The sequence below is a fragment of the Diceros bicornis genome, chromosome 7, assembly GCF_020826845.1.
Source record: "Diceros bicornis minor isolate mBicDic1 chromosome 7, mDicBic1.mat.cur, whole genome shotgun sequence".
NCBI lineage: Eukaryota > Metazoa > Chordata > Mammalia > Perissodactyla > Rhinocerotidae > Diceros > Diceros bicornis.
Genome location: NC_080746.1, coordinates 49,618,969 through 49,635,835, shown reverse-complemented (window position 1 = coordinate 49,635,835; position 16,867 = coordinate 49,618,969). Strand labels below are relative to the sequence as shown.

The following is a 16,867-nucleotide window of genomic DNA, read 5'->3' as shown; positions in this document are numbered from 1 at the left end:
ATATAGCAGGTTCTAAAACAAAAGAATAAAAAGAGTTTTGTCAGAGTAGAGGGAGAAGCTAGATCATCAACCTCTGCCTGGGAGACAGGGGTGGGCTTCACAGAAGAAGGGCTGTCAGAGACCCTCCAATCCATCTATTAGAACCTAAAAAAGAGTGTAACGGAGAAGAGAAGAGGAAGAAATTCCAAATGTGTTCAATAAGAGGCAACACAGTATACAAGAACACACAACTGGAATTAGGGAAACTGCAGGCCAGATTGTGGGCAACGATGAATGAACCAAGGTAATGCCCTCCCTTCTGAAAGTCCAGAGGCTTCTGCTTTTTATGAGGAAGAGATATTTTGGGTGTGTACCTTTCATTTATAATCAGCCTGTACCTAAACTGTGAAGTACAACGGCCTTTGTCTTAGTTCTTGTATTTTCATCCTATTTCTGGATTTTCATACTATTTTTTGGCTACTCAGAGACCCCAAGAAGGAAGAAAATAAAAAGTTTTACATTATTTTTCTTCAAATGGTGACTGAGAAATACCACATTTTTGTCAGAGAAAATAGAATTTGTTGTTTTAGGTGAATGGTGCATTAAATGGGGAGGTGATACAAGAAGTTTTAATCATAAACTCAATAAAACCTTTTGTTTTTCCTGCTTGCAATGATCAACATTTCTTACTCCCCAATGTAGAGGTTGTAATAAAATCCGGGGCACAAATTTGGCAAATTAGCAAGGCCCCTACTGTGTGGGTGGTATGGGATCTGCAACATAAGCCTCCAAATAGGTTTTTGAGGCAAGCCACAGATGGCGTGACAGCTCCAGTGCCGTCCACTGACCAGCCATGTTCTGAACATAAAATGTAAATAACAGTCTCTGTGATGACCAGAGAGTCCTTCTCTGGTATTCAAATATCCTGCAGCCCACTTAGCAATATGGTCATCCAGCTCTTTGTGAATGTAACATAAAAATTTTGTTATTAAAAATTTCCAAATCAGTAGTCATTATTTTACCACTATGAAAACAACTGAGAATTGTTCCAGTCACTTGGAAAATAGAAAAAAAACTCAAGAATGCCAAGCACCCCTTACCTTAAAGTGAGGTGATAGGACACACTGAAACATTATAAAATCAGCCTGCCAGCATTTGCCTGTCACTCACCTACAAGATACATGGGGGAAGGTTAAGGGAATTGTTCCAGCGACTTTGAAGGTAATCTGTACATTGGGCATTTTCCCCAATGGAATTTGGGGGAAATTTCCCTGGGCTGGTCGGCAGAAGTTACTCTGTATTGTCATTGATCATGTTCTCTGATGTATCTGTGGTTATTGTCCGCTGGGACAATAAAATGAGTGGTGATTGATTTCTTCAAGGGAAAGTTTAAGGAAAAAAACCTGAGCTTGTGGGGTCATAAATTTAAAAATAAAGTAGAAACACCCATAAAAATGTGAGGGAAATGTGCAAGTATTAGAGTTGATAAAGCAATGGGCCCCATCTGTGAGATTTGTGAGAAGAAAATAAAAATTGGAGCTTTCAACCACAGAGACATGAAGGTGAGAACAGTGACAATGAGAGCATATGGAAATAATATCTTTCGTCAAATCATCAAATGACTTTTCCTTCATCCCATTATTGCTTAAGACCTCAAAGCTAGGGAAAATTTCAAGGCCAAGGTCCTGCACACACCTCCTGGGGAGATAGTAGACTCCATATGCAGGACATGCTATGGGATTATGATATTGGTTCCGCTAGCATTCACCTATCATGCCCATCCAAGCTACATCACAGGAAGATTGAAGAGAATGAGAGCAAGTAAATGAATGTTTGGAGAGAGTTGTCGGTGTTGTGTGTGTGTTGGGGGCAAAGGTGGGTGGGGGACTACAAGGATGGAAAGGAGGATGCTTCTCCAAAATGAGGGGACTTCCATGACAGAGGACGTGACAGTTATTCTGGAATTTTAAGGAGCTAAGGATTGGTATCGGACTCAGCCTGGAAAGTCTGAACGTATGAGGCTAAAAAAGGGATCTACATTTCTCCTGAAATGTAGGATCAGGGATTCCTGTGGAAGTAGGGCAGAGGATCTACTTTCCCCAGAAAATAGGACCAAAGGTATTAGATGAGAGCCAGGCTTCGGTGTCCCCACTGAGAAGAGACGTGACACAGCAGAGAGGTAAAATGCTGAAAGGCAGAGGGCCAAAAGGGGAGTCATAAACAACCAGCATGAAGAGGCAAGAGACAGCAGGTGGGACTCTCCAAAGAACACACATTATAAGAAAAAACAGAATCACTATTTAGCATCTTCTACAACATACGTCACTGTGTCAGTTATCAGTTTTTTCCCTGTCTCTTAGCCCTGAATGCACCCTTCAATATAGGCTCCGTGATGAAAAACAAAATTCCTTGAAGCATTTCTCCTTTAAAGTGAGAACAATGTTAAGCTTTCTCGGTAGAGGGTGCTGGAAGGACACTGCAGGAGGAAGAGGGTGTCCTGCAGTTCCCACCAAGGGTCAGGGGTGGGAGGCATGGGTGTGAGGTCATCTAGTAGAGCACCGCCCCCGCATTCATGAGCCCACAATGCAGTCCCTCAGTGACCGTGTAGCATCACCAGCATGACCTTTCCGCAGCCCTCTCCAGCTGTACACCAGAGCCCCACTCAGCCCACACGCTCTAAAGGCCTCCCACCTACACCTGCACTGGGACTCCCTCTACAAGCCCACACCCCTGGTTGTTGATCTCCTCCCATCCTGCTTGCACTCCAGGAGGTCGCCTATTACCTGCCAGCAACTCCCCATCAGCTCCAGACTGACCAAACCAGGAAACTTCTCTGCTATCCAGTAGGCTGAACCATTCCTTCTCCTGCAAGAAGAATGCAATCTGTCATACTTTGGGTACTCTCCCTCAGCCCTAGAGTGCCATATACTTTCCTTATACCTTATAGCTACTCTTTTATCATACTTAATAATTCTTTATATTAAATTTTCCCTGTTCAACCTACTGTGTAGTTTCTATCTCTCAGTTAGACCCAGACTGCTACTGTCATCGATACAATTCTATAATTACACAAACCAGATAAAGCTTTCTGCCTTTACCTCTGTCCCCTTCCCAATCCCCTCTAACCCTGGAGAAGCCAGACCAGCCCAATGAGGGGATGTGGGGGGTGTGGTGGGAAGCAAAAGAGAAAGTTGATGAAATAAAGAAACCACAAGCTCCCTGCCCCACTGCAGGCTTCTTGAATCCCTGCAAACCTGGTTGAATATGCCTGTTAAATTATCTTATTCTGAGATAATTTAGCGGATTTCAAAGAACTATTAGAATTGTACTCTGCTAACCGATATGCTACATGAACTGTCATTTTCACCACTACATCTTTTCAACTACTAGCAAAAAAGACTGTCAGTTCTCAATAATAAACTTTTTAATATTGTTGAGAGAATTGCTATGGTCAAAAACCAAAGAAGGTAGAAAGAAAAGATAATCAATATTTAGTCAGAGAAGAGAAAACTTATTCAGAAGTAGAAGTCTTAAACTGAACCAATTTCAAGCAAAAATGTTTTAAAAATTCAATCCCAAAGTGAAAGAAGTTATTATACACATTTTTTTCAGAGCATGAAATTTATTAAGCAAAGGTCCTCCTCTGACAAAGAATCATAAAATTTTACTAGGTTTAGGATATCCTCTGGTCCTTAACCCCTTTCCTGAAATTTCAACTCTCTCTGCAGCATCCCTGTAGCTTATTTTCAAACAACCAGGAACAGGTAACCCATCCCCTCCCAAAGGGAGCTCATCTCAATTTCAGAGAGCATAAATGTTCAAAAAGCACTTCCTTTAATTGAGTCCAGAGAAACACAAAAAGGTAAAGTCTCTTTTCTTCATGACAGCTGAAGGTTATTATTATATCCCTGGAGATATATACCTTGGCAAGTCCAAAATACAAATATGGACAAGTTGATGGTTTATATCTCCTACATCCCGCTCCAAACCATCCTCCCCTGACATAGATAGACAGCACCCACTCCTCTCACCTCACCCTAAAATGCATTTGATTTCTTCTTTGATCTTGGATTTATTCTTTTTTCTTTCTTTTCAAGCATTTCCGAAGTCTTCTCTTAGTTCCTTGTAAACTTCCTTCATTCAAAATGAGATACCCACACTCACTTCGCAAAACCTGTCTCCTATCTATTTTCTCAAATCAAAGACACAGTCAACCTTTGACAACTACATTCTAATCAAACCTCAAGGAGAAAGGGTCTCTTTCTAATATTATGTGGACTGAGGTCCTGGATTCTAGAGATTCCATAACACCTATCATATGCGTCAAGACACCTGGGCATCAAGGAAAGATTTAAAAATAATCAGAGACACTAGCAAGTAGGTAGACAGCCCTTAGAGATCAGTGATTCCAACACAGGCCCTCTCTCGACATCTCAGAGTGAGAACATGGACTTCAGAATGAGATTAACTGTGTTAGAGCCCTTGGTTCATTACTTATAACTGTGATCCTAGGCAAATGCCTTAACTAAGTTTCAGTTTCCTCATCTGCAAAGTTAGGATAATAATAGTACCTATCTCATAGGATTTTAATGAAGATTAAATAAGAAATAAAGTACCAGTGCAGAGCTCAAGAGTGTTAACTATCGGGAATATTCAAGATCGGGAAACTAGTTAGGCATTTAACTGGGACTTTGTCTCAAATCTCCCCATATGATATCTACATTACCTTTAGAAATGTGTGGTCTATTTTAAAAAACAAGATATATGGCCAGAAAAAATGACATTGGTCCTTGTTGTTTTTCCTTTGCAGGATTGCTTCAGCTACAGTTTAAAAGACTCATTAAAATTTCCCAAGGAAATGGCCCAGTCAGAAACGTGGTCTTGTGCTGTAAAATATGGCACATACAGTCCATAGTCCATCAAACTCTGAAATGGAATGAATCTTTAATGAACATAAACCTCCTTCATGAGCTTTCCCTCTTCCATCTTGGTCTCTTTAAAATGTAATTGTTAGAAGAAAAACCTGTTGGTTTAAATCTTTCTTTGTATTAAATGGCTTCACATGTTTTGCCTCAAATAAAAAATCAGGGTCTGTACAATAGCAGTAAATTCCTTAGACTTCTCTGACCTTTTCAACATTTTTATCCTTCTTATTTTTCACAGTTTGGCAGTTTATGAAACATTTATTTAACACCTACTCTATGCTAGGCATTGTGCTAGCTAATGGTTCAGGTATAGCCACTCATCTGGAAGAGTCACAGTTATGTGGGGGTTGGAGGGTGATGTCGTGAAAAAGCAGAGAAGGTTTTGGTTGCTTATTTCACCTTTTTTGGCCATTTTGACCAAATTAGCTATGTTATCATTAAGACAGTGTTCTTTCTTATTTGAAGTTATCCTTAGCAAGCCCTAAATAAAAATGTTACATTCTAAAAGAGACTACTGTACTATATTATAGTTTTAGTTTGAAAACCACGTACAACTTCTGAAATATGTCATCTGATTTACTTCAATTCTACAAACACTTGAACCCTCACTAAGTGCAAGGCCTTGTGCTAGGTGCTACACTTCTTCTTTGAGGCTGCACATTATTTGGTACAAAGACAGACTGAAAGTATTTTTATTGATCTGATTAACAGATTGTAAACCCCAACACAGGTTTAAATAATATGGGATTCACACTTTGCACTCAAGAATTTTTCCATCTAATGATGGAGATGACACAAATAACAGCAAAACAAGACAAACTTACACAAGTGCTAAATTATGGCGTATGCAAATAGCTACACAAAAGGAAAAAAAATGAATTTTATTTAGTTAATCAAGGAAGTCTTCCTAAAGCAAGTGACGTCTGAAACAGGCCTCAAAGGTTGAAAAGAATAGACAAGTCCATGTTGGTAAAAACTTCTGGGCAAGAGGAATAGAATATAAGCTCATGATCTTGAAAGTATTTGGGACTAGTGGATGAACTAGTGGGAGGAGATGATACCCTTACAGGAACCCAGACCCCAGACCTTAATGTAATAGATCTATTTATCTTTGGGTACCTGAAACCTCTCATATCTGTCATCTGCCCCATAGTAAATGATGAAGGGAAGGAAAATAGGTTAGCTAGGAAGAGAGGGAGGGATGGAAGGAGAGAAGGAAATAGAGAGGGAAGATACCAAGAATAAGCACCAATCAGAACAGATGTATCAGAAATGTTGACTTTCTTTGAATCCTGGTTCAAACAAATCAACTTGAAAAAGAAGAAAAGAAAATAAATACGAGTATCTGAGAAATATGAACACTGACTATACAAAATGATTTTAAGGAATTGTTAATTTTTATTTATGATAATAGTACTGTGGTTATGTTTTAAAGTCCTTGTCATAGAGATTCATGCTGAAGTATCTATAGATGAAATAATATAATGCTGGGAAGTACTTCAAAATAATACAATGGGGGAGGGCAAAAAGGGGGTGGTGGAATACACGAAACTATACTGATTATGTATCGATGACTGTTGAAATGGTTGATGGACACATGGAGGCTCAAAATATATTTTCTTTACTTATGAATAAGTTTGAAATTTTATGTAACAAATGTTAACAAAAAAGAATAAATGTCTTTAGAAGACTTTTGATAGAAAAAGTTCTACAGTAAGTTCTGTAGTAAAATAAGAATTTCTACAATAATTTTTCACCATGAGAAACTCTCTCTCATATAAATGATACCAGAAGAACTTATTCTTATCTGTAATATTTTATTTTTATAACAACACTTTGATGTATTTTTTACATGATAAACATTTAATTTTAGAAAATAAAATATGCTATCTGAAGTTAACTGTCATATCACCTTTTCTCCAAAATATTCCTCTACTTTCTTTACATATATTTTAAATTCATAGATAATTAAACTATATTTTGGCCATAGTCAATAATGTTCCCTCAATAAATATCTATTCAATGCTTCCTACATGTCAGGTACCTGCACCATGTATGAATAGTGTAGCTCTTACCCATAAGGAATCCATCACACAATGGAAGAGCTTAGTGTCTATTGGTCAATTATAGATTTGCTTATTTTAATGGCTGGATTGAGCATGCCCCTAGATTCTTACCCCTCTAACCTGAAAAGACAACACTAACAGAGGTTAGTTCTCAGAATCAAATGACTGTCATCTTTTAGTGAAACTCATGGACAGCAGTCAGTCAATCAGTTATCTAGAGAAACTTCTGAAAGCATGTAGATGGTAATTTCAACCTAAAAGTAAGATATAGTTTAATGGCCTTTAAAGAGATATTTTTAGAAACATTTAGGATATTTCTTAGATTGCTTTTATGTGAAAGGTGGTGTTTTAGGTCCGACCAACTCAAATAGACATCCATACAGAGGCCAAAAATTAAACACTAAAGAATGCCACTTTTATAATTTAATTTTGACAGCTTTGGAAAAGTTTATGGTTTTAGTTCAAGTATATTGAGGGGAAAAATGTTCACATTCTTTCTAAAAGAAAGAATAAAAATAAAGCCTTTCAAAATCCTATTGTTCCACTTATTCCAAATCCTATATACGGAATTACAGAATTTAATAGCATGTCCCTGGCTCCTTGCCTGTCTTTTTCTCCTCCCTTAGGAGACAATAACCTGGGATATTTTAGGTAAAAAAAAAAAAATTGTCCTTCAGCTTATTAATTTGGAGGCACCACAATTCAGAGTGATTCATTGCAGCTGTGAATAAGGAATGTCACTGAAATAGTTAGATGGCTTGAACCACTTTAGAAATTAATAGACTGACTGTGATATACTGGTGCCTCTTTCATGCATCTATAATTGGAGTGCCAATTTATTTCCAATCATTTCAAGCACTGTAATTATAGAGCATCATCTTGCCTGTTTAACATTCATATGGGAAGCTGTCATATGAATGCTGGCCAGAGACCAATATTTTGCAACTGAGATACATGAACAAAATATAAGGAAATAGAAAAAGGTCTGGTTTGTTTTTCAAGGCCTGAGCCTTGGCCAAGGTGGGCAGAATTAAATGAGGCAGTAGAGCTGCTAATGGATTTTTAAATCATAAAAGTTTCTTTTAAACATATCATTATTCAATATGTGGAGAGAAGAAAAGCAAAGAATGACAACAGGCAATTGTTGCACTGACTCAATGATGACATTTCAATAGGCATTCTTTGAGCATCTTACTATGTGCCAGGCATTCTGCTAGACACTGGAGATATTGAGATACAAATGAAACAACACCCACACACACACATTCAGAACAATGTTAATGTCGTGAGAGGTGGTTACGTACTGCACACTGGGAGGGTACTTTCAAAATGGTATCTGCTAGATACTATTGTTTTCATTTCAAATCTGCTGATGCAAAGGCATAGACTGCATAAAATTTTACTAAAATGCTCTCATAATTCTGGAAATGAAAAATAGTTTAAAACTTCAGGTTCAAACAAAATTTTAACAAAAGAAATATGTAGATGCACTTATAAGCACTACTGCAGTCTTATGGTCCCCTTACCTGCTCCCATAATAACACCTTGTCTTAACCTCTGTTAAAACACTTACATTACCTCCACTTCACACAACTCTAAAGCAAGGCAAGGAACATGTTTTAACCATTGGGGTAGCCTCAATGCCAATCATAGCACCAGGAACACACTAGGAACTCAATAACTGTTTTTCCAAAACCTGAATTAATAAGTGCAGGAATGAAATTCCCTTTTGTAACACCCCATTCACATTTATCAGTTTCTTTCCATCCCATTTCTACCACTTAGGCTTAATTATCTTCTATTCTCTACCTAGATTCTAGTGAAGGATTAAATCTTCCCAAATTATCTTTATGCATGCCACAAAGCTTCCTCCAAAGCTTTTGATTATTCTTCATCAAATGAAAAATAAAATATCATCTCTTAGCTTGGTATTCAGAGCCCTTCACCATTCATTTATGATCTGCCTCTGTAACCTTATTCCTACTATTATGGAATGAATGTTGTTCTGTAAAAAGCAATTAGGGGCCAGCCCGTGGGGTTAAGTTCACATGCTCCACTTCAGCAGCCCAGGGTGCGCAGGTTTGGATCCCGGGCTCGGACCTATACACTGCTCATCAAGCCACGCTGCGAGGCATCCCGTATATAAGGTACAGGAAGATTGACACAGATATTAGCTCAGTGACAATCTTCCTCAAGCAAAAAAGAGAAGGATTGGCAACGGTTGTTAGCTCAGGGCCAATCTTCCTCACACCCACAAAAAAAGCAATTAATAAATATTAATATAAGTTATGATATTTGCAAAATTTGAATTTCAATTCATCAAATATTATATTAAGCACCAATTTAAGTGCCAGTTTTTATACTCATTATGAAAGTTATAATTATGGGAATTTTATGGGCACATAAAAATTATAATAATGATAGCTGTTTTAACAGTGAGTTAGAAAATAATTATATGTTATTAAATCAATAAGAAAAGAGAAAACTTATATGAGAAGATATGAAATAGAAAAGATTGCCAGAGGATAGGCAGAATGGGGGAAAAAAAGAATCTTAACCAAACTGCATAGCCAAAGCTCGCACACCTCCACAGGAACAATAAGATTGACTAAGCGCTCTGGGCCTGATTGTGACAACTGAAAAGACAGTACAACCTTTCCTTTGAACTTGACTGATAATCATTGATCTGTGTGAGCTTTCCAGCACTGAGCCATTAACATTGACTAGGTAGTGGTAGATTTATGTGGGTAATTGGAACACTGATTTTGATATCAATTTATATGAGGAATTTTATTATTACCATTAGTAAAGCACAATGGCAATTATGAACTATGATTAATATGAGTAAATCTATAGTTGAACTAATGCTGATGGTCTAAGTAGAAAAGAAAGCCTGAAGCTATAAATTTGCCATGAAGAGGGAAGAAAAAGGAAACTAACAATTATTTAGTCCCCAGCATGTACCCCCAACTCTGCTAGATACTTTGCATACATTATTTCACTTTATCCTCACAAAAATCCTAAAATCAGTATTATTATCAGAAATGAATAAAAGAGCTCAGCAAAGTTAAATAATTTGCCCAAGGTCAATCAGTTAGTAGATTCAAAGCTGGGATTTAAACCCAAGTGTATCAGAATCAAAAGTTATATGTCTTTCATTTCACTAAACCTTACCTGGGAGAAAAACGAAAAACAACTGAGCAAAGAAGATATAAAGTGAAATTTAGAAATCTCACATTTCATGCCATAGTGAATTTGAGGAGTAAAGTATTTTACAGAGAGGAACCTTGAAAGGAACACCTTCACATGGACCATGCAGCCATTGACACTACCACTGAAGCTTCCAACTCTTCCACTGTGACGACAACTGGCTCCTCTGAATGAGCTTTGATAAAGATGAACTATCAATGCAGAAGGGGCAATCTTGTGATGAGACATGGATGTGAGAGTGAATGCACCTATGGACAAAAAACAAGTGAAGAAACAACTGTTGAAAACCAGAATTCTAAATACTTCTGTCCTTTAATCTAAGCCCTCTTCTTCAAGGCCTTGCATTCCTGAAAAGATATATATATATATTAGAGTTTTACTTTTTTACTTGACATGTACACATTAGATAGTCTAATATTCCAAAACAGAGAAGAACTAATAGGGCATAAAGTGTCTTTGGGCACAAACATAGACTGTGTAAAAAAAGAAAAAGACAAGATAAGAACTTAGTAGTTACTTGTACTTTTAAAAAGTATTAAAAAGTGGTAGTTCCTGTGTTTACCATAAAAAATTCTATTTAAAACAATCCTTATTTTAAAAATTGCATACGATTCGGAGAGAGAACATCCTTAATAATATTCCACCAAGATGTCTATTACGTCTCTCATGCTATATTGTTAACACGCTACCATAATATGGGAGGATGAATAAATAAATGACCACATTTAGATTGTTAATTAACACCTTTATATCCAAGTGGATTACAAATATGCCTGTTTGATTCTTGGCTGATCAATTTTTTTAAATCAACCACTGGGAAAAAATCCAGAAGACAAGATTATCAAATCAAATTAGGAGGATGCTTCTGAGGACAACAGAATCAAACAACTCAGCAGCCTTGTAAGACGGGCCAAATCACCATGATAAAATTTAATGACGATAAATGTAAACAATCCGCTGAGACTCTAAAAGTCAAATACACAAGTACATGATGATTAAGATATTAAGTAATTTTCATTTACATATAAAAGGCCTGGACAAAAGCTGACAGAAAGCTCAATATGAGTCAATATTGTGACATCAAAACACCTAATTTAATCTTAGGCTGCAGTACTGGAAGTGTAAGATCCAAAAAGAAGAAATGACAGTCTCCCCTGTGCTTGGTGCTGATCACACGTGAAGTATTATTTCCACTTGTGAACAGAAGATTAAGTGAGGCACATTGAAAACAACACCTAGAGACAAGGTCGAAGGACAAATAACTGAAGAATGCCTAAGAAAAATATTAAAGCTGTCTTCACCTGTTAGAAATACCGCAACGTGGAAGCCAGGTCACCCAGTGGCAGAGAGCAGACCTAAGACTAAAGCAGGTATGAAGGGAAATTCGGACATCTCACATTCTCATGTAACAGTAAATTTGAGGAGAAAGTATTTTACAGTGAGCAACTTTGAAAGGAAAACTTCACAGGGACCTTGCATCCACTGACATTAGTGAGAGAAAGCGACACATTTCAAGGGAGGCATCCGCACAGCTCCACAACCGCAGGTTTCCCTCACCTGGGCGGGGCCTGCCCTAGTAAGCTAACCCCCTTGTGGAGAGCAGTCCAGAATAACCCTTTCTGCAGGCAGGCAGGAGGTCCATATATTCTACTGAGAAGCTGGGATGTTAGAACAGGTCTGAGAATGGGGTAAGGAAGCTTACTACTCTGGAAGCAAAGGAAGTCTCGGTAGCTTTCCTCACACTTCACAGGTGTGGGATTTTTGCTAGCCTGTTCTCAGGTTCACGCATAGATACATTTCCCTCAGCTATCGTTCTTCAAACCCTCCTAGATCATATCGGACCCAAAACTTCCCTGAGAGGCCTTCAGTCTGCCCAGGATTATATCCAAAAAAGAATACCAGCCCCTGTGTTTTAGATTCGCTGCAAACCTATCAGAGAATTTTCACTACCTTCCCCGATCCCTTGCCCAGGTTTTGAACTGAATTCCCTAAAGTCTACCTCCCTCTCCCCACTCCACCCCGGGCTCCAGCCTCCTCCACACACCAGAAAAATTTTCTACTTCCTGTGTGACAGGAACTTGCTTGTGTCAAATCTTTCCTTCTCTTAATCTATGATTTTGTTTGTTTGTTTAGAAGAAAAATAAAACAGGCAAGTGAAAATAATTTTTATTTTAATTTTGTCTTCATTGCATTTTCTCGTTAAGGATTTTTAAACTCAAGTCCAAGCAATGGCTCACCGCACTCTTGATTGTGTTCTATCTTTGCAGTAAACCAATGAATACTATTGATACGATGAGTCGGTGAGCGGCTATGTGAAAGCAGGAATTAGGGATTACTAGAAATGTGGGATAAATATTTGTATTATATACAGGGATTGAATTGTATCACATGTTTTTCTCTACATATATTGAGGTGATCACAAGGCTTTTGTTATTTATATAAACATGGTCAATTACATTAACTGATTTTTGAGATATTAAGCCAACTTTACATTCCTGAAATAAATCCCATATCACCATGATGTATTATCTTTTTTATGTATTACTAATCTCAATTTATTATTCAGTTTAGGATTTTTGCCTCTGTGTTCATTTTTTCTTAATTCTTACAACACAATGTACATCTGGTTTTGTTATTCCCCTTTCATAGATGAGGGATCTGAAGCTTACAGAGGTTATTAATCAATTTACTCAAGGTCACACAGCAAGCAAATGTAGTACCTGGATTTTAATCCAGATTTGTCTGCTTCCAAAACTAAGGCTCTTTCCACTATATTACACACCAGCCAGCATTTTTCTGGTTCTAGAAATGTCAAGGATGAATCAAGGGCCGATTCTTTACTCAAGACACTGACCGCATGCCCCAATTCTATTTTCATCGTGTGTTCTTACAAGATGATGGTACATGTCAAATGAATTGAAAGGCAGAATGGTTAATGCATGAAGCAGACAATGGACTTTTGAATTCTGGCTCTGTCCCTTACTAGCCATGTGATATTAGCCTCAATGAGCCTCAATTTTCTTGTCTAAAAAAATGAAGCTAAGACTTCCAGTTTCCAGCCTAGCATATAAGAAGCTCAGAAGTCATCACTCCGTCCTAACAACAAATAAAAAACTGAACAAACTGAAAAATCATCAACTTTCCTTAAATGAATCAGAAAAATGAAGTCAAAGGGAAAACCACTGCCCCCTTAATTGGAGAGACAGTAAAGTGGATACAGAGTATCACAACTTAGCAGAGTAGAAACTCTCCAGCAGAAACCTTCACTGGAACCAGTAATGGGTAGGAAAACCTGAATTGTAATCAATTAAATGGTGGAGGCTCAGAGTGCACAAGCCTGAGAGATAAAAACTCCAGGGCGGGTACCTTAGTCCATTCCGGCCGCTATAACAAAATGCTATAGACTGGGTAGATTATGAACAATAGAAATTTATTTCTCACAGTTCTGAAGGCTGGAAATCCAAGATCAGGGTGGCAGCATGATTGAGTTCTGGTGAGAACCCTCTTCTGGGTTGCAGGCCACTGAATTCTTGCTATGTCCTCACATGGTGGACTAAGGAGCAGACTGGGATCTTTAGTAGAGGAGCATAATCTCATTCATGAGGGCTCCACCCTCATGACTTAATTACCACCCTAAAACCCCATCTTCTAACATCATCACATTGGGCATTAGGATTCCAACATGTGAATTTGGGGAGACACAAACATTCAGACCATAGCGGGGCTGAGTCTTGGGGAGGGGTAAACTTTTATGAATTTTATCTCCAGGAAATCTACCAGGTTCTCATAATGAAGATCAGAGAAAAATTCCCTCCTGCTTGAAGCAGGGGGAGGGGAAAAGTAACCATTTTGAAACATGCCAGAGCATTCAATTCTTCTTAACAAGGCCTGCGCTGAGGAAAAGCTATTTGACCAGACTTTAAACTGTTGGGGTTTTATCAGAGCATACCTGACCTGAGGAAAGAGAAATACCCAACTCCAGTCCACTCTAGCCATCCATGTGGGGAAAGGGAAATACCCAACTCCAGCCAACTCAAGCCATCCTGATCCAACTAAGTGAGGGAAAAACTGAGAAGCATTTGTGAAATTTACAAAGAGTGTAGGCTCTTTAAAAGACTGAGACTTAATGGTAGGACTGTAGACTGCTTCCCCTCCACCCACACCTTACCACAGCACTACTAAAGCACAATTTACGACAATTTCTTTCACCCAGTACATTAGGCTCAGCTTTTGACAACAAATTACAAGGCATACTAAAAGGTAAAAAGACCCAGTTCGAAGAGAAAGAGCAAACGTCAGAACCAGACACAGACATGGCATGGATGCTGGAATTATCAGACCGAGAATTTAAAACAACTATGATTAATTTACTAATGGCTCTAATGGATAAAGTAGACAAAGTGCAATAACAGATGGGCAATGTAAGCAGAGAAATGGCAATTCTAAGATGAATCAAAAAGGAATGCTGGTGATCAAAAACACTGTAACAGAAATGAAGAATGACTTTGATGGGCTCAGTAGGAAACGGCAAAGGAAAAAATATCTACCTTGAGAATATGTCAATAGAAACTTCCAAAACAGAAAAGCAAAGGCAAAAAAGACTGAAAAAAAAAGAACAGATTATCCAAGAACTGTAGGACAAATACAAAAGGTATAACACTGTCTCCCCACAGTGTTTAGCAGCACAGCACAGTGAAAAGATAATGTGCTTTCAAGTTTGACAGACCTGTACCTTCCTGCGTGACCTTGGGTACACTTCTCTGAGCCTTCGTTTCCTTATTTGCAAGCTGATGATAATAAGACCTGTTCCATTAGAGCTCCATGAACATTAAAGAAGAAATAACATGGTTGAGTTATATTCAATATTCATTATTTTTTCCTGTATAAATTAAAATCAGAGGACCTTCAGGGATTTTTTTTTTTCCAGATAGGTGAACAAGGAGAGAGCTGAATGATTATCCCCAAGGGTGCAGTCAAGAGAAGACAGTTTTCAAAAAAATAGGTGATTAGGCCGAGTTCCTGAGGTCATAAGGTCAGAAGAACAGGGTACAGATAAAGAAATGTTCATCTGGTTAGTGGCCTACAATATGATCTTCCAACACAGAGATAACAATTTAAGCATTCATTAACAATAGCATTAATGACAGCAAAATTAAGCATTAAGAATTTCTAATTCCAGAGTTTGGGTGATTTGAGTCACTTCCTATAATAATACCTGAATAATAATCCCATGTATATCCAGGTTCTAATCCCCCGGACATGTGAATGTTATGGTATATGGCAAGAGGAACTCCGTAGAAGTGATTAAATTGAGGATTTTGAGATGAGGAAATTAATCTGGATTATCTAGGTGGACCCTAAATGTAATCTTAACCGGTTTTATAAAACGAAGGTTCGACAACACAAGAGGAGATGGCAATGTGATGATAAAAGCACAGATGGGAGTGATGTGCTTTGAAAATGGAGGAAGGAATCACAAGTCAAAAAACAAAGACTAGAAGCTTAAAAAGGCAAGGAAATACTTTCTCCCCTCCAGAGCCTTCAGTCCTGCCTAAACCTTGACTTTTAGTCCAGTGAAACTGATTCAGACTTCTGACCTCCAGAACTGCAAGAGAATAAATTTGTGTTATTTTAAGCCATAAGTATTTGTTACAGTGGCAACAGAAAACTAATACACATCTCATTTTAGAACATGGTTCTAAGACAATGAAACATAAAATCCAACAAGCAAGCAAAGCAATGGTGATTGGGGATACCCATTTGGGGACTTAAGAGATCATGAACTCTGGCTTGATCATGCAGATGTCTCAGAACAGAAAGAATATTCCCAACTGGCAGTTAAGTACTGAGTGGGACACCCTGATAGGTCCTGCATTACCTAAAGACAAGAGAGGATGCTCTGTAAAGTTAGCCAGTGATATATAATTGATTTCATTTGTTTTAGCTGGAGTTTAATTCGAATTGTCTACATCAATCGAAGAGCTCATATTGAATACCTTTAAAATTTAAATGCACCTCCTGTGTACCCTCCAGGTTTTTAAAACCTGAGATGACTATTGTTCTTTTATCTGTTTGCAATGAAAGGTACAGACAATGAATTTGGGATTTTATGGCTTGAGGTTAAAATATGGTTTGCATGTGCAAATATTAAAAGCCAGTTAAATCTATTCACTTTTCCTCAAGGGAATGCTTGTCTTGTAAGTAACAGCTGCTTTGCACCAATGTTCAAGGCCCACCATTGAAACCGAGAAAGAGGAGTTAAAATTTCCCTGGATTAGGGTGAAACCCTGCCTTGTACCCACAAGGTTAACGTGGAAAACAAAGTAACAAAAGTTTCTGAGCTTGCTTTGCAGAACAGCAGGAGGACCACTCATAAAAGAGTAGCTTGCTGACAGGCCCCTCACCTGACTAAGTATCTTGCAGGAGCATTGAGAAGCTAAAATGACCTATTGTAAACTTTAGACGTCACAGACTAAAACTCCACCACACGCAACACATAGAACTGCCCCAAATTTGCACATGTGATGCATGAAGAAATATGAAAAACAGTCATGTGTGTGCAGAGGACTCTTAGAACTTCAGCTCCCAAGGCCACATGCTCCCCCTCTCCTACCTCAAACCCCAGATAAAAACCCCTACCTTTTTCCCTATGAGGAGGTGGACCTGAGTTTTAACTCCCATCTACTC

The 16,867-nt window shown here is 38.1% G+C and overlaps 1 long non-coding RNA gene across 1 annotated transcript in view; it reads right to left on the bottom strand.

Annotated features, from left to right (window-relative positions):
* Positions 1–16,867, bottom strand: part of LOC131408591 (uncharacterized) — a 143,119-nt gene that overhangs the window by 42,478 nt on the left and 83,774 nt on the right. The window contains exon 2 of the long non-coding RNA XR_009220790.1: positions 10,257–10,428. This is a non-coding gene — a long non-coding RNA (uncharacterized LOC131408591). The remainder of the gene's footprint in view (positions 1–10,256; positions 10,429–16,867) is intronic.